This window comes from Vombatus ursinus, unplaced genomic scaffold, assembly GCF_900497805.2.
Source record: "Vombatus ursinus unplaced genomic scaffold, bare-nosed wombat genome assembly UNPS02014909.1, whole genome shotgun sequence".
Lineage (NCBI taxonomy): Eukaryota > Metazoa > Chordata > Mammalia > Diprotodontia > Vombatidae > Vombatus > Vombatus ursinus.
This window is the reverse complement of record NW_020954687.1, coordinates 13,364,626-13,387,105: the sequence shown is the minus strand read 5'-3', so window position 1 is coordinate 13,387,105 and position 22,480 is coordinate 13,364,626. Positions and strand designations below refer to the sequence as shown.

Below are 22,480 nucleotides of genomic sequence, written 5' to 3'. Positions count from 1 at the left end.
CCCTTCTCTGATGCCGCTGCCACCACTCTAGCAAAGGCATGTATCACCATCCTCCTGATTTATTATATTAGACTTCTTCATGTTTTTCTACCTCCACTCTCCTCCTTTCTAATCCATCCTTCCTACCATTACCAGAATAACATTTTTTTTACACATAAATCTGGTCACATTACTCTTCTCAAAAGTCTTTAGTGATTCCCTCTTACCATGAAAAATTCAGATCCATATACCTGGTATTCAACATTTTCCTTAACCTGATACCCACTACCTTTCCAGTCTCATCATTCCATTTTAATCACTTTATGTTCTAGCCAACAGTGCTATATTCTCCGTCCCCTTAACATGCATTGTACTCGTAGAACTCCACTCTTAGGCTATCCCCTATGCCTGGAATACCATTTATGTCTTTGATTCCTCATCCTTTCAAGCCCACATCAAATGCCACCTCTTTTAAAAAGTTATCCCTGTTAACTTCCACCCTGGTAATGACCTTCATGTTCAGACTTTTGTTTATTATAATTATATATGCTTATGTCTTATATTCCTACTAACTTGTAAGTTCCTTGAGAGCAAGGACCATGCCATCTAAAGTTTGTATCTTCTCAACTCCATGTGCAGTGCTTTGCATACAGTAGGTGATTAAAAATGTTTGTTATATTATACTGGGACAGTGACACTGGAAAATGGAAATAAAGTAAAACTACTAAAAAATTTTTTTTCTTGCAACACAGTCACTCTCATCATTATGTATTTATGTGTACATATATATGTATGTATACACTTATATATGTGTAAGTGTATGTGTATATATGTAGCACTGAGCCTGGAGTCAGGAATACCTGTCTTCAAATCTGGCCTCAGGCATTTATTACCTGTTTGACCCTGGAGAAGTCACTTAAGCTCTGTTTGTCTTAATCCACTGGAGAAGGAAATGATGAATCATTTCAGTATCTTTGCTAAGAAAACCCATGGGCAGTATTAGTGTGCTATGATCCATGGGGTCACCAAGAGTCAGGTATGATTGAACAACTGAACAACAACACAATAACAAGTATTATACATGTATGTATACATGCAAGCACACATACATGCATGTATACACATATATACATACACATATTACATGCATGTCTTTATAAAGCTAGATTTTGTGGTACATATAATTAGGAAAGAAATTCTGAACAATGGTAGCCCAATACAGACTGTTGTATTCAGTGGATACTTCATAGAAAAGTAAGGATATAAACTGGTAGGTGCTCTTATTTTTAGTGACAATAACACACATGTAATTCCTTAAATTCTATTCCCTTTAAACATATTCTAGAAAATGTGAGTGTGTATTAAATAATAATAGCCATGCTTCCTTCATCATTTCATTTTTCCCCTGAATGTACCCACATTTGCAGGAAATGTGTCATGTCATAAAGTAACTGCATAAGTTGTGATGCTATTAAAGTATTTGTTACATTGGTGGGCCCATGGCATTCTGTTTAAAGGTCTGATTTTAGATTCAGCAAGACCTGCATTCAAGTTCTGCCTATAAAACATACTGCATTATCCTCAACCAAGTACTTACCATTTTAGTGTCTAGAGCAATCTTCAAGGATTATTTTAAGTGATTTTACACTTGGAAAGCAAGAACTTACAGAGTTTATAAATTGCAGAAGTAGTCACTGAGTCCCCTATCTAATAAATCTGGTATAAACTAGAGTAAAGCTTGCCTAAAATACATGGTGAGAAATTGCTATAATAAAAAGAATGTTTGATTGAGAATTAAGAGCCTGAGGTTCTCAGTCTAGTTCTGCCACTATTTCATAGAAATGAAGTTTTTCTTGAGAAAACTCAAATGGGGGTAAGTTTCCTCAATTATAGGATGAGGGGGTTGGATCAGGTCTCAAAGATCCCTCTATTTTTAACATTCTATAATTCTCTAAAAACATTTGATGACTGGTTTCTACTTTTGAAGACCCTATTACATAAACCCTAAAAAAAAATCTGGAAGCTACTGCTATGACACGTTATTTGCTTATTATCATTTCAAATAGGCTAAAGTACTTCTATAATAAAGAATTCCATAATATGCAATATTCTTCTCACCTACTGCATTGTCTGCTCCATCACTGGTCTGCTTAATGAGAAACAGGTGGCACATTTTCAATTGCTCCCATTTATTTGTTTGACATAAACTTGTTTTCCATATTTTTTCCATGGCTCTTTAATTTGCTTGTTACAACATTGCTCTTTGCCTGTACAATTAAAAAAAAAATCTCAAGGTCTGTTGTATGCATTATCTAGTTGTACATCTGCAGTAAAGCATTCTTAGTGCCATAGAGAATTCCACATGAGGAAACAGAAATGGGTAATTTATAGATAAAGTGGAAAAATGACTTTATAAGATATGCACCAAGGTAAAATCTTGAGTGGAGAAAACTAATTTCTGCATTTCTTTTAATCATGAAAGGTAGAAAATGAATATAATTCAGACTTAAATCTTGGTTCAATTTATCACTACCAAATTGATATGAATAGAATTATGCTACATTTCCCCTACATGCACATCCAGGAAATTAATGTAATATGTAATACTAAGATAAAAATAAACTAAAATAAAAATGCCTATTAAAATGATTAATTCCTCAGCAATTTCAACTAAGAGTTTCTTCTGGTACATCAAATGAGTTCCATAAATAAAATATTTTGTGATCCAATAATTTGAAAAATCTTATTAAAAAGTAAGGTATCTTCACTCTTCTTATGAATAATCAAAAATATCTATTAGTCTAGCAAAGTTCAGTGAGGTTCATTACCAGTTTCACCACGAGTTGATAGATTTTCACTTCAGCAATTCTCCAAGACTTCTCATTAATTTGAAGAGATTTCACCATTGTTTATTGGTGAAAGGGATATCTATCCATACTGAATAAATCAGATCCTTGATACATCAGAAAAAGAAAAACACCTCTATTAATGCAACATGGAGAATGAGAAAATTAAATAAATTTCAAAAATAAAATAAAATATAGGATCATAGATTTAGAGATGAAAGAGACCTTAAAAGTATAAGTTCTCATTTGTAAAGTGATGAAACTAAGGGTCCAAAGAGCAAAATAAAACAAATTATATCATTTCATCAAAAATATCTGTGAATTGAAACAGCTCTTCCACCACCAAGCCCAGTTACATGATTGAAAGGCTAGTAGCCTAATCTAAAATGCAACAGAAGCTGTCATTGTATATAGCTACCTCGAGTGAGTTGATGCCTCTTTGCAGACCCATCATGTCCAGTAGGATAGATGCTTAATAAATATTTTTAATGTTCATGATTTTTATCATGCCAAAAGTTTTTTCAGTGAATTTAATTTTAATTTTGAGTGTGGTCATGCTGAGGATATTGGAGAGAAATATAGTACAGAGCAAAAAAAAAAAGTGATGTAATGCTTTAGGCCATTTCTATAAATTGTACCAGGATGAAGCAGAAATTCTCTGACTTTAGCAATCCAGGAAATATTTACTCGACAAATCTCCTGCCACTAAGGCTTTGCACAGGCTGTCCCTCATTCCTGGACTACACTCTCCCATTTTCTCTGTTTTCCAGAAACCCTAGATTCCTTCAAAGCTCAGCTTAACTGCTAAGTCCTACATGAAGCCTTTTGCTCATCCCCAACCACTAGCAGCCATCTCTTCCAAAATCTCCTTCTAGAAAATTTGTAGATATTTTGTATTTTCTTATATGTATAAATGTTGTTTTCTTTGATGGGATGTAAACTTATTTTTTATTTATTATGTTTTTAATTTATGGAATGAAACAACATTTCAATAACTTAATATAATGAAAAGATTATTGCACATGAAACTGCAAATCTATTATGTATAATTTGTTATTCCTTTTAAATATATAATAAAATTATCATATACATTTCCGGTTTTTTTTTCACTTTTTTTCTTCCCTTCCCCATCTCCTATTCTAGAGATGACTACCATTAAACATATGCATACACACATATAAATACATGCATAGACTTTGTATACATACTTCTCTTTATCAATTCTTTCTCTGGATTCAGATAGAATTTTCTTCATATGTCCTAAAGGATATATATTTTTTATTTTGTGTATTTGTAATAGTGAAAATTACTCAGTCACTAAAAGTGATTTTCATTTGAGTGATCAAAATTCACTCAAAATCATTCTTTTTTTTTCTTTAATGTGTGCACTTTTATTTGAATTGGTCTTAATTCAGTGTACAGGTGAAACTCCTCCCCTCTCCCAAGTACTGGCACCAAACTCATAAAACTCACAGGGAGACTGTAAAGTCTTCATTCACATCTATGTTGGGGGCAGGCAGGGAGGGAATTTAGGGGGTCATTCATTATGGGTGACAATTTATTTTTTTGTTTTTTGGTGAGGCAATTGGGATTAAGTGACTTGCCCAGGGCCACACAGCTAGTAAGTGTTATGTGTCTGAGGCCAGATTTGAACTCAGGTCTTCCTGACTCCAGGGCCAGTGCTCTATCCACTGTGCTACCTAGCTTCCCCATGGCCGCAAATTAAAAAAAAAAAGGAATACATACTAAGGCGGAAGATACAAAAAGTGTTTTTTTTTAAAAAAAGATTACATAATTTACATGTAAAGCAATACTAGTACCTTCCCCCCTCACCCCCTCCTCATCTGGATTTTTATTTTTTTTTTAAACGTGGCTCCTTTGCTCTAGCAGAGGACACCTTCATAAAGGTCTGTAACTCTGTAACAATGCATTATACAATATTTGGAATAATTATTTTAAAAAATGTACAGAGTCCTGAAAACACACTGTAGAATTTTAGGGATGTTTGCCCCCAACATACATAAACTGCTCATCACCTTCACTGTTCTAGTTTTCAAATTCTGAGTCAAGTGCAAAAAAAAAAGTCATGCCAATTTCATCTCTTTTTGGGAGGGACAGGGCAAACACTATGTCACACCCTGTGACAAAAAAAAAGAAACAAAAAAACCCCCACAAACTACATTTAGAAGCATTTGCAGTGGACAATGGAAGACCCAGATTCATCATACTCCTGTTTACTAATCCACATCTACTAGAAGGTGGAAAGAGATGCCAGGATAGAGGCTCCAATCCAGAGTATTTGTGCTCAGGTGGGGCAATGATCTTGATTTTCATTGCACTAAGAGCTAGGGCTGTAATCCCCTTCTGCATCTTGTGAGCAATGCCTGGGTACATGGTGGTATCACCAGATAATACAGTATTGGCATACAAATTCTTATGGATATAAACATCACACTTCATGATTGAGGTGAAGGTAGTTTTATGGATTCTACAGGATGCCATACCTAAGAAATATGTTTGGGAGAGAGCTTCTGGGCATTGGAACCTGTCGTTGCCAATGGTGATAACCTGACCATCAGGGAACTCATGGTTCTTTTCAAGAGAGGAGCTAGATGCAGCAGTGGCCATCTCCTACTCAAAGTCTAGGACAACATAACACAGCTTCTCCTTGAAGTCATGCACAATTTCCCTCTCAGCTGTGGTAGTGAAACTGTACCCTCTCTTGGTCAGGATCTTCATGAGGTAGCCTGTCAGATCATGACCAGCCATATCCAGATGAAAGATGGTGTGGGGAAGGGCATAACCTTCATAGATGGGCACAGTGTGGGTCACACCATCACTGGAGTCCATCACAACACTAGTGGTACAACCAGAGGCATACAGGGACAGCACAGGCTAGATGGCCATGGTTGGGATGTTGAAGGTCTCAAACATAATCTGAGTCATCTTCTCTCTGCTGGCTTTGGGGTTCAGTGGGCATCTGTAAGCAGCATATGATGCTCTTCAGGGGCCACCTGGAGCCCATTGTAGAAAGTATGATGCCAGATTTTCTCCATGTCATCCCAGTTGGTGATAATACCATGTCCAGTAGGGGTACTTCAGGGTTCCTTGCTACATCCCCCATGTAGCTGTCTTTCTGGTCCATACCCACCTGATGTCTGGGGAACCCAACAAGGGAAGGTAAGACAGCCCGAGGGGCATCATTTCCTTCAAAGTCAGCTTTGCACATTCCAGAGCCATTATCAACAATGAGAGCAGCAATATGATCATCCATGGTGAACTTTGAAATGGCAAGTTTAAACCCTTAAGAGAGAGAGAAGAGATGGTGCCACACCTGGAGGTGGGGGGAGGCAAGTGCTCTCTGGGTGGAAGACCTCACAGCTCTCAAAGTCATTCTTAAAACAATATTGCTGTTACTGTATACAACATTCTCTTGGTTCAGTTCATTTTGTTCTTCATTATTTAGTGGAAGTCTTACCATGTTTTTCTAAGATCATTGAGCTCATTGTTTCTTATAGCACAATAGCATTCCATCACAACCATATGCCACAACTTGTTTAGTCATTCCACAATTGATGGGCATCCCTACAATTTCCAGTTCTTTGCCACCACAAAGAGAACTGTTATAAACATTTTATAACTTCTTTAGGAAAGACAGGGCTTCATTTTCTTTGAATCCTTAGTACCTAGCAGTGTCTGCATATATTTAGTGCTAAATAAATCTTTCCTGTTTCATTAAAATGGCCATATATTCAGTGATATGTTGAATCAGAAAATCTTGTTTTTTGGAAAGGATCCAAGGAGTCATCTAGTCAAACCACTCGCTGAAGCAAGAATCCCCTGACAGATGCTTATCCATCACTTTGAAGACCTCAGTTTGGAAAGAGGGGATGGAAACTCATTGCCCTTTGAGACAGTCAGTCTATTGTTGACTGCCTGTAATTATTAGTTTGTTCTTCCTTATACCATGCTAAAATATGTCTTGTCTATACAAATGGAGGTAGTTATTTGTGAGGTAGACTGAAGACCCTAATTTGGTCTCCTTGACTTCTCTGGAATCTATTACTTAGCTCAATTACTACACATACACACATGTTATTCAGATACTTTTGGTTTGTTAAATGATAGGCCATATAATGCTCTAGGGTAATGACATTTTTTGAGGCAATCAGGGTTCAGTGTCTTGCCTAGCATCTCACAGCTAGTGAGTGTTATATGTCTGAGGCCAGATTTGAACTCAGGTCCTCCTAACTCCAGGGCCTGTACGCTATCCACTGTACCACCTAGATGCTCCAGGTAATGACATTTTTGATAATCATACATAGAGAACAGTTCTGCAAGAAAAAACCCTGGTGAACTTGTATTGTGGCTATTTGTGTGTGTGTGTGTGTGTGTGTGTGTGTGTGTGTGTGTGTGCATCTCTTCCCATTTTCTGTTTAAATTGTATGTTATTCTTTAGATTATAGTGAATTGAGCTCACTGTGTTGACAGTTTCTTGTTAGTCAGGGAGGCACAGGCTGAAATTCCAGGCATCATCAATCTTTATGGGTTCCAGCTGCTAATGGGCACATGTACAGCAACCAAATTCTATTTGACTGAAAGTGAGTGGATCAAAGGAATGGTTTGGGCCAGAGTATACAAATTCCTTTCTGTAGTGGCATATTTCTAAGCAACAGTGATTTTTCAGGCCACATAGACTGTATATTCCTAATTGTTTTTACACAGTAAAAAACTAACTAGTAGGGAATTAAAATTTTGAAGGAGAGGGAACAGTAAGGCAAGGAACGAATGATAAGATGATCTGACTTCTAGTGTTGGCCCTTAAATTGACAAGCTAGGTGATTTCAGGCAAATTGGTCTTATATTTTTAAAAGGAAGATGATACTTGTACTAACTATACAGAGGTTGTTGTAAAGCTTAAATAAACTAATGTGTCTAAAGTGTTTCATTGTAAACATAAGAAAATAATATAACTGCAAATTATTATTACTATTATTGTGATTGAGATAAGGATTACTATTAATTACTTTGAGCAGCTAGGTGGCCCACTGGATAAAGCACCAGGCCTGAAATCAGGAAGATCTGAGTTCAAATCTGAACTCAGACACTGACTAGATTTGTGACCCTGGGCAAGTCACTTAATCCTGTTTGCCTTAGTTTCCTTCTCTGGAAAAGGAAATAGCAAACTATTCTAGTCATTTTAAGAAGAAAACAACCCAAATGGGACCATGAAGAGGTGAGTATGACTGAACAACAACATCATTTACTATGTCATTACAAGCACAATGGAACCGCAAAAAATTAATTTTATGTGACTTCTCATAGTCCATTTTTGTACTCATACTATATAGGCTTGGGAATACTGATCACTGCAGTTATCGAAATGAGCCACAGAGAATCTGGCAGATCAAAACTGCTTTTGTCTGAACAAATCATATTTGTGGACATACAGCCAGCATTCCAAATCCACTAGAACTCCTCCAAGACCTCATTCTCTATCAATTTGAGGTTCTGAGACAGTCAAACTGCCTAGGCAAGAAGGCAAGTTAGGAGTAGGGAAATCATACTGGTTACTTTCTATATGGACTAAGGATACACAGAACCCCAGCATGTGCTTAAAGAGGATCCTTTGTGGTAGTTCAGTTGTCTTGTGTCTCACTCTTGATGACCCCATTTTGAGGTTTTCTTGGCAAAGATGCTGCAATACTTTGCCATTTCCTTTTCCAGCTCATTTTATAGATGAGGAAACTAAGCCAAATAGAGTTAAGTAATTTGCCTAGAGTCACACTGCTAGCAAGTGTCTGAGGCCACATTTGAGTCCAGGTCTTCCTGATTCCAAGCCTAGTGCTCTATTTACTATGCCACCCAGCTACCCCATAGCGGGTCCTACACACCTTCCAATCTACTAGTGGATGTCAGAATTGAAATACAGCATTCCTAATCAGAGTGATAGTAAGTCACATTTACATAGCACTTTAGAACTAACAAATATTCCTCCCTACAGCAACTGGGTGAAATAAATAGCACTCAGATTTTCCAAAGAATTCTGATTAAATACCCTAAACTTAAATGTTTGACTAAAAAATTCAGTGACTGAAATAAATTCCAAATCCACAAAACTATGCCACCCAATGGTTCAGAGGCTAAATTATAACTCTAACCTCTCTTAAATTCTATGTGACATTATCTATACCACTCATTTTGACACTTAACACTGTTACATTGCCTAACATTGGTTTTTACTCTTGTGTATGTGCGTGTCAAGTGAGGAAGGGGGATCAAAAGAGTAGAAGAGGGGAGAGAATAAAGGAGAGCAGAAGAGGGAAGGAGAAGAGAGGAGAGGCAAAATGGATTGTAAGCTTGTAGAGAGCAGAACTTTTTTTTAATTTTATTTGCATCTCTGTCAGCATCTAATGTAATGCTTTACAAATAATATGCACCAAATCAATAGATTCATAAATTTAGAGCTAGAAGAAAAATAATAAATGATCTAATACAATCTCCTAATTTTAAAGAAGAGGAAAGTTTTAAAATATATTTTATGTATTTTATTAAATGTTTCCCAATTACATGTAAAAATTTAACATTTATTTTTCCAAAAAAAATAAGTTCCAAATTTCCTCCCTCCCTGCAGCCCCTTCCAATTATACATATGACGTCATGCAAAACATATTTCAATATTATCCATGTTGTAAAACACAGACAAAAAAAAATAAAACAAGGAAAATAAAGAAAGTTTAAAAAAAACTGTGCTTCAATCACATTCAGTTTCAGTAGTTCTCTCTCTGGAGGTGGATAACATTTTTCATCATGTATCCCTTGGAATTATCTTGGATTATTGTCTTGATTTGAGTAGCTATATGTTTCACAGTTGATTATCCTTACAATATTGCTGTTACTGTGGACAATGTTCTTCTGGTTCTGCTCACTTCACTTTGCATGAATGCACTGATGTAAATTTTCCCAGGTTTTTCTAAAACCATCCTGCTCAACATTTCTTATTTTTGTTGTTGTTCAGTAGTTTCAGTCATTTCTGACTCTTTGTAACCCCATTTAGGGTTTTCTTGGCAAAGATACTGAAGTTGTTTGCCAGTTCCTTCTCCAGCTCATTTTACAGATGAGGAAAACAAGTCATATAAGGTTAAGTGACTTGCCCAGAGTCTCACAGCTAGTAAGTGTCCAAGGCCAGATTTGAATTCAAGTCTTCCTGACTTCATGTCTAGTGCTCAATCCATTGTACCACCTGGCTACCATTATTTGATTTATTATAGCACAATAGTATCATATCACAATTATATATCAAATTTGTTTAGCCATTCCTCAGTTGATGAGGATCTTCTCCATCTCCAATTCTTTTCCATCGCACAAGAGCTACTATAAATATTTGTTTCCACAAATAGGTCATTTCCCCCTTTTCTTGATCTCTTTGGGATACAGAACCCAGTAGTGGTGTTACTGGGTCAAAGGGTATCCATAGTTTTGTACCTCTTTGGGCATAGTTCCAAATTTTTCTCCAGAATGGTTTAGTTCACAACTCCACCAAAGTGCATTAGTGTCCCATTTTTTCCACATCCCCTTCAGCATTTGTCAGTTTCCTTTTCTGACATGTTATCCAATCTCCTAAGTGTGAGTTGGTAACAAATGAGGAAAGTTAAATTCATGGAGATCAAGTGAACTAGGAAATATCAGAGTTGAGATTGTTGTTTGTTCCTTTAAATTTGGAATCTAGTATACTGTTTAAGCACAGAACTTTTTGGATTAATGAATATAATAGTCTTTGGTCAAATGTTTTAAAGTTGCTATGTGACAATCTCAGTACATATTCACATATCAGTTATATTCAAAAGGGACCTGAATATATATATTCAAAAGGCACCTGAAATGGCACCAGTAATGAATGTCATTGTGAAGTACCTATAAAATGCTGGTTTATCTAGCATAAGTCTCAACTGAATTTGAGTATTGCAATAAATCTTGATTTTCAGTTTTGAAAATTTTAAGTCAGCAAATTGAGTAGTTCATAATTATCTTCAATTTAAAATATCAAACGGTCAGAATGTTTATCATAGAATAAATGACCAGTGACATTTAAATCTCATAAAGTCAGTTTTATAAGTGTGAAAATAGCAAAACAAAAACATTCCAATTTGCTTTTATTTTTACTTTTATTATTTAAAAGGCAGAATATGCATCTTTCAATATCAATTACATAAGACTCTTTTGAGGATTTCTATAAATGCTAAGGCTGAATAAAACAGAAAGTTAAAAGGACTCATTTTTTTTTCCTCAGCTTTGGCTATATTTTGACAGACAGATTGAGAAATATCCTTGGCTTTTATGGAGGATGTGTAACTTTCTTTAAGCATGTGTACAACACATTATATATAATTCTTAAGAAATGGAATGCCATATTGTTAACTGGACTGCAGGCAATTACCAATTCAGAAAGGAGTTGTTTAAAAATTCATTTATAAGTCACTTGTTTCAAACTTGGAACAAATGTTTCCCTCCACAGAAATAATTCTATAAATAGAGGTCAGGTTTCCAGGTCAGACTCCAGGAGCCTATTTAACCTTCAGAGTAGCTGAAATACTAGTAATTTGCGATTAAAAATGTAGAAAATGCTGTTGCAATTCAGTAAATGACACAAAATATAAAAACAATAAAATGGAGTAAGAAATAGGGTTTATTTGTTCTTTTTTTAAAATCTCAGATTAATTTTGTGGAACAATAGATGGAAACCAGAGATTCTGAAGTGGGTTTCTGAGCAGTTTCAGGACTTTAGGGAATGACAGCACTGGTAGCTCTGCCGTTGCATCCCCCAGGTAATTTCATCTGCTTGGGGTTGCAAATCCCTATATGATGCAGATCCCTGAATTATTTGCAATTTTTAATATAGACTTCGACAGTTGCCTGGGAACCCTGAAAGTGACATGCCCAGTGTCACACAGCTAGTTATGTGTCAGAGGAGCAACCTGAGGTCAGGTCTTCCTAATTCCAAGATAATTTTCTCTACTGACTACCCTCACATTCCCCCAAATTCACTTCAAAACACAGTTTTCAATTTTCTTGACAGATACAGTTGTATCATTAACTACTGTATATATTTTAGACCTGTTAGCCAAGGTTAGGGTCATATTGACTCAGAACAAAAGAGAAAGCAATAGAGGGATGGGAAAATTTCCCTAAGATAAATAAGAAAGGGTTGAAAGGGGGAGGAGAAAGAGGAGGTATATCCCTAGGAGAAAAGATTGCCTAAAATGAATTTAACTGAACTGTGAGCAGAGGGAGAAGTGGGAATCACAGTGCATACATAATGCCTGTATGGAGAAGAAAGAAAGGAGATTATTTTTTTTTTAATTTAAAGAATGAGACAACATTTGTTGTCCCAGTTTCTCCATAACAGTGCCATTAGTTCAGGAGATCTCAGTAGCCATCTGCATATCTATTTGATCAGTTGGGCATAGGAAAGGAAGGACAGGGTATGCTAATGAGATTATGTAGGATATTTGTAAGTTGCAAGTCTACCTTGATAAGGGAATACTTTACTAACCCATTAACTCTGATTTGAGACAAGTCACATTTTTCTTTAAAAAAAATATGTTTTCTCATCTGTTAAATGAAGAGTTTGGGTTTCTAATGCTACCTCTTGCTCTAACATCCTGTATGTATGTTTATAAGTAAGATGGCCAATTTGCTACTCTTTATATGTGGCATTCCAACTCCCATCCATGGATCTCTGCCCTATCTATTCGCTGTGTCTGGAATAGCCTCCCTTCCTCATCTTCACTTGCCATTATTTATTTCCTTCAATACTTATCTCAGGTTCCACTTTCTGCATGAAGCCTTTTGTAGTCTCCCCTAGTTCCTAGTGCTACCCTCCAAGGGACCCTTGTAATTAATTTGTATGTGTAAAAGAGCTATCCCTTGGAGATTCTTCAGAGTTGCCCTGCCAGGTTCTGATCAACCTTCTGAATGGTTTTGAGTCAAATTCTGGCTACTTGGTAGTCCAGTAGTGAAAGGACTAAATCAACTCAGTTAACTACAGTGACTTCCTATTGTCTCTAGGACAAAATATAAATTTCTCTGAAGCTTTTAAATTCCTATACAATCTGGTCCCAGTTTATTTTCCCAGCCTCATTGGACATTACTCCTTCTTCTACTCTCTACCATCTAGTCAAAACACTTTCTCACTTTTCCTCACATAAAGTGTTCCTTGTTTTCCTGCCTTTGTGCTACTTGCCTTCTCACATGCTTGCAAGGTACTATCAGTCTCTTTACATCTTAACATTAGAGTCCCGTTTTCTTTTTAAGACATAATCATCTTCTGCTGGAAACCTTTCCTGGTTCTCCTCCAATCTCAACTTACCATGTCTTTCCTCAAAACCAATCTTGTGTTTAATTACTATGTATATATTTGTATGTATTCATTATGTATTTATACTGTATATAGCTATATGCACTTGTACCATTACCCTTTAGGATGAAAACTCTCTGTTACTAGGGATTGTTTCATTCTTTGTACTTGTATCTCCAGCACTTTCAGCTGTGCATAGCACACACTCAATAAATACTTGATTGATTGATTTATTGGCTAATTGACATGATAAACCCTGAGTAATCCTTTGAGTTTAATCTCTAGCTTTCCTCTTTCTGGGAGAGCAGCAGGGCTGGAATGATGTATCACTTTAAAAAAAAGAGTTTCCAATTCAGGCTCTTGATTTGATTCTACAGAAGACACGTAACTCTGAAACTACCAATGTTGAACAGGGAAGGGCTGGCTCTCTCTACTCTGACATCACTATGACTTCACTATGAAAGAGCCTGGGCTCCTGACTGCAAATATGGTTTTGCACTTTTTTCTCTGATCTGAAGTGAATGCTCCGTGATAGATGTGTCCAGTCTTGGATAAGATTTTTTTTTGCTTGCTGTTATCTCTTATCCCCCCTGATAGAATGCAAGTTCTTTGAGAACAAGACTTATTTCAGTCTTGTCTCTATATACTCTATGTCTATCACAGTGCCTGGCAAATCACAAGTGCTTTTAAATTCTTGTTGATTCTTTGCTTGATTATGTTATCCCTCTGATTATTGAATAAAATATAATATCATAAAATTCAGTATGTGATAAAATAACATCAGTTATTATGTTCAGACCTTTTGACTTTGCACATAGTAGATAATAAAGATGTATTGTTTTGTTATTTTTCACTGTTGTAATATTTGTTTGGAATTTATCACTGATTTGAACAAGTTGTCACATGACTTAGTCTAACCCTTTTTAGTTTCAGAAACTGATGATTTTTCATGGTGCTTCTAAAGATATTAGGTAGGATAAAATGAAGACAAATGATGTTCTTGGCAGAATTACAAGAATGAGTCCTATGAAAAAGCAAAAAAAAATACAAAGTGTTCTTTTTTATAGAATGAGATGTGCCATTTTTATGTTGCAAATTTGTAATGACCTTCTGAAATGTTATCTGTCTTTTGAATATGTCCTTAATGTGATCAAAATAACTGATATCTCATAACTGTCTCTACATTTTTATTTAATCAACAAATTATCAGGAATAAATTGGATTTAAAAATGTGATATGAATGAGAGAAACCAGTATTTCATGTAAAATCTCATCAAATTTATTCTTCTTCAATTCTAGCCCACTTTTCATGGATTTAAGAGGCACCTCAGAAATTGTCAGTGACCATTTCAAGTAAATGATTTCCTGAATAAATTCCTTTTCAGTTTGCATTTGGATTGTTTGATCTTTTAGAAAAGTAAACTATAATTGTTTGTCAATCTAATACAACTGTTGCTTAGATGTCATTAAAGAGTATACTTCATGAGTTCAAGGGGCAGCCTATATTTAAATTAATTCAGTTGCCAAGGATTAGACTAGCTTAACTTGGTATGTACAATACTCCCTTAGAAGTTGGAATAATGATAAGAAATGCATATCTAGAACCAAAAAGGAATTGATTAAAGAGACTCTTAAAATACAATTTATGTTTATTTACTGCCTTTGAACCTAGATGCATTAACCACCATTGGCAACTATTGTGTATGACTGGATTAAGAAGTCACATTTTCTCCTATTTGAAAGGAAAATGCGATGAACAAAAGTGTGCAGAGTTCTCCTTTTACTGGAGGGTTTATTGCCTTTGAATTCTCCAACTAAAGGTAACTCAGTATAGCCCTTTTTATGCATAATACTATGAGCTCAAAAATTCTACGAAAACCACTTCATTTTCATCTTGGTACAACAAAAACTTTAAAAGATTTGAGTTTAGATTTCACTCTTTAGTAGAAGAGAAAGAAAGGCAGAACATAAGGCACTGACCATAATGATGTGGAGAAGTAGGGAAACTACGCAAATAACTTAGGCTGAAAACTTTCATCTAGGATTTTTGAATGAATCAAAACAAAAGTTTTTGTTTTGTTTTGTGGAGTTAATTGATTTGTTTTGCACTCTAAGTATCAGAATAACCAACCACTATTGTAAATAGAGAAGTGGGAGCAGGTTTTTCAGTGGTTGCTGAGTGAGATATGGTTGATGCTCTTGAAATTATATAAATTGAAATATATAGTTATATATTCTGAAATATATGAATGTAATTGATGTTATTTAAATATATAAATTCACTACTTCTGACATCTGGATAGAATGAGTTAAAAGATTTCTAGCCCCTTCACTTGGAACATGGTGTTTTGCTCTAACATCAGAGGCAGCAGCTTAAAGAGGAATGATTAAGAGGGCCCTCATTAGTGGAAAGAGTGGTACATTTTCCAGAAAGATTTGGGTTCATTTCTTGTCTTCATATTACTAGCTCAGTGACTTTACCTTGCTAAGCTTCCATTTCTTTATCTATAAATAAGGTTAATAATGGCTGCCTCATATGATTGTTATAATAAAAGGGAAATCAGAGCTATTATAATTCCATTGGTTACTGTAATTACTTGTTGATAAAAATGATTTCGAATAAAATAATTACCTAGCTCTCTATGAGAATAATTGATATGGTAAGGGGCAGTGGTTAATTTATTCCCCCAACAGTTCTTTCTTGCCCCATTTTCATCACAAAAGAAAAAAAATTAAGAACCTCTTTTGGGTCTGAGAAATTGAATTTGACTATATAATTGTTCAACTTTTTTTTTCCCTCCCTGGGAAGATATTACTAGTTATAGCAAAGTCTGACTTCAGAGTCATCTATTTTGTTTAAGCTGGAACATCTCTGAAGTAATAAATTATCTTTTGTCATTGTCAGTGTGAACAACCTTTTAGTGTGTTTTCCAGTGACTTTAATGGAAATTGCGTTTATTATTCATTGTGAAATTAGGCCAGATTAAGTACTTCCTTTTGCTTCTTTGATATGAATCGAACCTTCATTCAATGGGTTGAAAATAATTTAATTTAAAAATTATATTGGTTATTGAAATTATTTATTGATCTCTGTTTAGTTCATCAAAAAAAGGTTAGATATAAATGATGACTTTTTTTCATTCACAGAAACTCAAAAAAAGTTTCAAATAAGTCATACATAGGATATTGTAACCTGAACCATTGGCCTCAAGTACTTTAAGTACCAAGGAAAGTGTTCGATGGGCTAAGCAATACCAAGCTAATTATTGCTATGTTATTTCCTCATTGCTGAAATTCCATTTCAGAAATTCTGTGTAGGGAGATTTTAAATGCTAATAAATGTCATTACAATACCATTACTATTGAAGAACAAAGGCAATACATCTGAGGTCTATCTTTCCCAAAATTTGAAAATTGAAAAAAATATTAATAACTAAGAAAAGGCTTATGCATGTTTTTTATATATCTTTTTTTTTCTTTTTCAAACTATATTTAATGGATGCATTTGTTTTTACATCACCTAGTTGGCTCCCAGTATTACTGCTTCTCCCATGCCTCAAAGAGCCATTGTTTATAATTAAGTTTTTTTTAAGAAAAAATGTATATAAGAAACAATTTTGATAAAACCAATCAATATGTCAAACAAATCTGAGATTCTAGCCATGGACTTCTCTACTCCACCCTCATATCCTAGATATGCAAAAGAATGCATGAAAATGGCTTTTCATATTGCTTTTTTGGGGGATCAAGCTTGTTCTTTATCATTTCTGAGTATTCATTTTTATTGTTTTGTGGTAATTATTCTATTTATTTTTATAGTCTATGTTCTTTGGATCAGTTCATGTAACTTTACCCATGATTCTATATATTCATCATTTCTTACAGACCAATACTAATTATGTAACAGTTTGTTTAGCCATTTCTCAGTCATTGGACTTCAATTTTGTTTCTAGATCTTTGCTATCATACATACATATACACACAATGTTAATGTGTGTGTGTGTGTGTGTGTGTGTGTGTGTGTGTGTGTGTGTGTTTTACTGCTTTGGAGGCTTTATTTTTGCCAGTGATCTCCTTTTGGTATGTTCCTAGCAATGGATCTCTGGGTTAAAGATTATAGCCATTTTAGTCACTTTATTTGCATAATTCCAAATTGCTTTCCAGAATGGTTATACTAATATACATCTGCACTATCAAAACATTAGTATGTCTCTTTTTCCATAATCTCTCCAATGCTGACTATTCCTATCTTTTTTTCATCTTTAAAAAGTTTATACATGTTGATCAATTGATTATATTTCATGTGGGGAAAATATACAAAATATATTATATGAGAAATCAATGTGATCTCTAAAAACATTTTACATTTTTGTAGGAAAAGGTTAATTTCAATATTCTTTATTTATGAGTAAGGTACATTTTTGAAAGATTTATTCAACAAATTTTAATAAAATTGAGAGCAAGGTGTATTTGAATGGAAATAGTATTAAAACTATTGAACTAAACATTTTTCCTAAAAAAAAGACCATAGAGATATTTAAAAATGTGCATTTCAAAAGCAATTAAATCTATTACAAATGATCATATGTGAGTGATAGAAAAAGAGAAATAAAGGAACAATGTAGGTAAATATGGAAGAACAATTATTAGAGCTATAGAAACTGAATATCCAATTCCAAATATATTCTTCCTTGATTTTATTTGAATGTTATTATTAAATTTATTCCTATGTCCCCTTTTATTATCTCCCTCATGTCTCCCCAGTCTGATCTATTCTTCATGCAACTATTGAAGGGATTTTCCTAAATGTAATATTCCTGACTTCCCTGCTCAAGATCAAATATAATGTTCTCTGTCATTTAAACCTTTCCAGAAGCTGGTCCCTACCTTTCCAATCTTCTTTTATGTTACTCCTCTCCACACACACACTACATTCTAGCTCTGCTGACCTACTTTCTGTTCAACACAGATGTTCCATTTCCCATCTCTGTGCCTTTGCACTAATTGGCTCCCATGCCTGGAATGCTGTCTCCTCATATAAACCTCTTAGAATTCCTGGTTCAGTTTAAGATTGAGTTCCAATGCTACCTTCTACAAAAGGTCTTTCCTGGATCTTTCTTCTCTAGTGTCTTCCCCTCTGAGATTAACTTCTACTTACTCTGTAGGTAACTTGTATATATCTAGTTAATACAAATGTTCTTTGCCTCATTAGAATGTGAGTTCTTTTAGGGCCAAGGCTGCTTTTAGTCTCTTTATATTACCAGTGTTTACATAGTTAGCACTTAATGTATGCTATTTATATTTATTTGAACTGGATTTAACCTGTATAACAATTTTTGGAAGTATTGCCTTTGTGATTAGAGGCATTCCACTTTGTGATTTGTCTTGGGGCCCATATCTCACCTCATATGCTCTTGGGTCCAGCGCTGGAATAGAATTAGACTGTTTTCAATTTCTAAATTGCTTGTACCTGCACATTCTGCTGTCACATTACAGAATCCTTTTTCCTGCTCCAGGAGTGAGGAGGTAAAAATCTATTGTTAGCGCAACATATAAGACAATATGGATGATCTATCTGCATGGGAAGGGAACAGGCCTATAATAGTCCAGGAAGTGTACAAGGGCTTCAATTAGCTCATATTATGAGGAAGAACAGTATACTTTTGATGTTTCCCCTTAAAAAGTCTTCAAAATACTGTGGATGTAGCATAATTGAAACCATATATATAAAAGGAAGGAGAAAGATAGGACTATTCATAGAAGTTAGCCAATATAGTTTATATCAGTTTTGAGTCTCCAGGGAAGATAGATAGTATAGTGGAGAGAGCACTGGAATGGAAGTCAGGGATATCTAAGCTCAAATATAGCATCAGAGATTTACTAGTTATATGACACTGGGCAAGTCACTTAATCTATCTGCTTCTCAGTTTCCTCAACAGTTAAATGGGGATAATAACAGTACCTACCCCCCCAAGGTGGTTGTGAGAATCAAATGAGATAATATTTATAAAGTGCTTAGCTCAGTGCTTGGAACTGTGTAAAGCACTTAATAAATGTTTATTCACTTATTGTTCCAATATTTGTTAGTGTGTCCTGCTGGTTAGTAAACTGCCCACCCCAGTAATGCAGACAAAAGAGTATGTGAATTATTAAGTTCCTTTTCTTGTGTCTGTAAATATTCTGACAAGCTCATCCAAGAGATAAGCTCCTATAGCACCACTACAGAGATGGTTTCTGATCACGTTATACCTTGGGCTCAGAGAAACTCAGGTCTATATTACTAAATTCTGAGGTTGCCCCATTTCTTTTGGGTTATTCTAATTAGAGGGTAAGACCCTTTCAGGTATATTAAGATCTATTCTTTGTAATTTTATGGTAAACTGAAGTTACCTGCATTAGCTATCTCAATAATTTATCTTTTATACCAGCTATCTTCCTATCTTCATCAAATAATTCTTGACATAATTTCTAACTTTCTACATGTCTTTTTTCAATAATTAAAACATGGAATCAATTAGATGTTTAGGGTTGGAATTCACTCTCTTCAAGTTATTTTGATTTTCAATCTCATTCAGAAATTGAAAGATTGGATTTCCCTTCTTTAGATAGAGAATGACTAAGGTACTTGGCCCTAAGTCTAGATAAAAAATAAAGTTTTGGGTCCAGTATCTTTAGACTCCAGATCCTGACTCTAAGTTCCATTTACTACACAAACTAGCTAACACTTTCAGATACAAATCTTATTCTTATGATTGTCTTTGAAGAACATAGCCTCAAGATTCATCATGTTACTTGTTTTTCTTACGTCTCCAATAATTTAAAATCATATTTCCTGTGCTTATGAGATTTTTTTTCACAACATTTGCTTGGTTATTCTTGTCTGTGGCTGATTCAGGACAGAAACTTGATAATTTATGTTCAATATTTGAGTTAAATGAGATAGTCATAGGTCATTCAACAGTTACTTAGCTATAGCAGTAGGATCCAAGCATAGGCATTGGGTTCATCCTGAGTTGATTCACCTAACAGAAACTTTCTTGTCTAAGTTGTCTATAATTTTTGTCCAGCCAAGCACTAAGGAATACATGGAAATCCATATTTTTTGTGCATAACCTGATCGGGAAGTGATATCAACAGTCTGAGCTTTTGGTTCTCTTAGCCAATCGAGTATTAAAGTTGGTTTCAACTTCTTTTAAGGAAAAATAAAATAGCCTAACTTGCATGGAAACAAAGGTTAGGATATTATTCCTACCACAAGAATAATTTTAATACATTTTACTTTTTTTTTGTTTTTACATTGTCTAAATCTCCCCACATATTCTTTCTTTCTACTCTTAGCCAATGAGACTTCACTTATAACAAAATTAATTTTTTTAAAAAGAAAAAGAAGATAAGAAAAAATAATCAGCATAACAGATCAATACATCATCCTTAACAACAACAATAACAACAAAAATTGACATTTGAAGGAAGTGTTTTGTACTTATGGAACCCCCTTATAACAATTCTTATAAGAACATGCCCTCCTTTTTGCATTGTGTCTGCATTAACCAAAGCAAATAGAAAGGACAATAAACAGTTCCTACTCATTTTATAGGTTGTATTAGCTTTAAGATCTTAGAACTACTTAAATCTGACACTTTTAATGATTCATGTTGAGACAAATGGAATCATTTGTTCCAACAAAACCAACAAAAGGAAAATGAAGTATCACTAGGACAGGAGTTCATAACTTATTTTTTTTTTGGCATGAATCCTTTTAGAAGTCATTTGAGGCCTATGGACTCCTTATCAAATATTGTGTTTAAATTATAAAATAAAATTACATAAAAACTAATGATGTTAAGTAGTTTACAATTTTTGTAGAAAAAAAAATCACCAACTTCAGTTTCAGAACCATTATCATTTAAGGAGTTATAAAATCCTAGGGAGGAAATTGAAGATTTTAGGGTCACAGGTGGCATTTTCATCACTATTGTTAGTTGAAGGTATGTGAGTTAGAAAATAAATAGTTGATGTTGGAGACCTGAATTTGAATTTCAAGGACAGGAATAAGAGACTACTTCTCAGGAATTGAGGGACTTAATTGAGGTCTGAGAAGGGGGGAAGTTACTGAGACAATTGCAGATCTGGAAACAATATTTTTAAAATGAAAATGAAAAGGAAAAGAGACCACATTCCTTATACAATATTTAACACAGATATTATTAAAAAGTAGCAAGAATAATAAAGAGAGTAATAGTACAAGTATCAAAGAATTCATATGTGATACCATCTAGAAAGAAGAGCAATTATAATTCTCATATCCTTAGATGTCTAGTCACCAGTGCACAGAGAAGAGATAATAAATTAAGTATTCACATAGTCCAGATTTTGGAACTGCAGGCTTCACGCAGTTCAGAGAAAAGATATATAGATTTCTTGCCCTAAGATTTGATGTAAGCAATTGACTTAAAAAAGATGAACCAATCTTGACCATTTCTGGTCAAATAAATTCAAAGGATCCTAATGAAGAAAAAAAAATAGTATCAATCAATCAATCAATAAACATTTATTAAGCACCTACTGCCAGACACTGTCTATGAGTTGGGAATACAAAAAGAGGCAAAAGAAAGTCCCTGCCCTCGAGTGGCTTACATTTCAACGGGGGAAACAACACATAAACAAATATGTACAAAGCAAGCTATATAAAGAGTTGATAATTAACAGAAAGAAGGCATTGGAATTAAGAGAGATTGAGGAAAGTTCCTTGTACAAGGTGGGATTTAAATTGGCATTTAAGGAAGCCAGAGAGATCAGTCTCTAAAATGTAGGGATTATTTTATTCCTTGTATTTGTATTCCTACCACCTAGTACAGCTCCATTTCATATAGTAGGCATTTAACAAATGCTTCTATATCTATTGACCGATTAGTAGGTTTCTAAAAAGAACAATGTAGTTACAAAAGAAATTTAACCAACTAGTTTTTTTTAAAGAAATGTGTGGAAATGGACAAAAGGGAGAAATCAGGACCACTATGTCCAAAGAAATTACAACAGCAGTATTTGTTTGTGACTTGAAGGTTTACCAAAAGCTTTATGTTAGATTACATTATTTGTTCTGCACAGTAACCCTATGAGATAGGAGAGCAAGTATAATTATTCTTATTTTACAGATGAGGAGACTGAGGCTCAGAAAATTTACATGACTTGCTCAAGGTCGACTAACTAATAAGGGTCTGAAGTCCCAGTTCTCCCTAACTTGAACTCTGATACTTTATAACTACATTATGTTATTGACACTAGTGAAGGATGCTAA

The 22,480-nt window shown here is 34.6% G+C and overlaps 1 pseudogene; it reads right to left on the bottom strand.

The window, feature by feature from the left end:
• Nucleotides 1-5,007: 5,007 nt before the first annotated feature.
• Nucleotides 5,008-6,099, bottom strand: LOC114029099 (annotated as a pseudogene).
• Between the last annotated feature and the right edge of the window lie 16,381 nt (nt 6,100-22,480).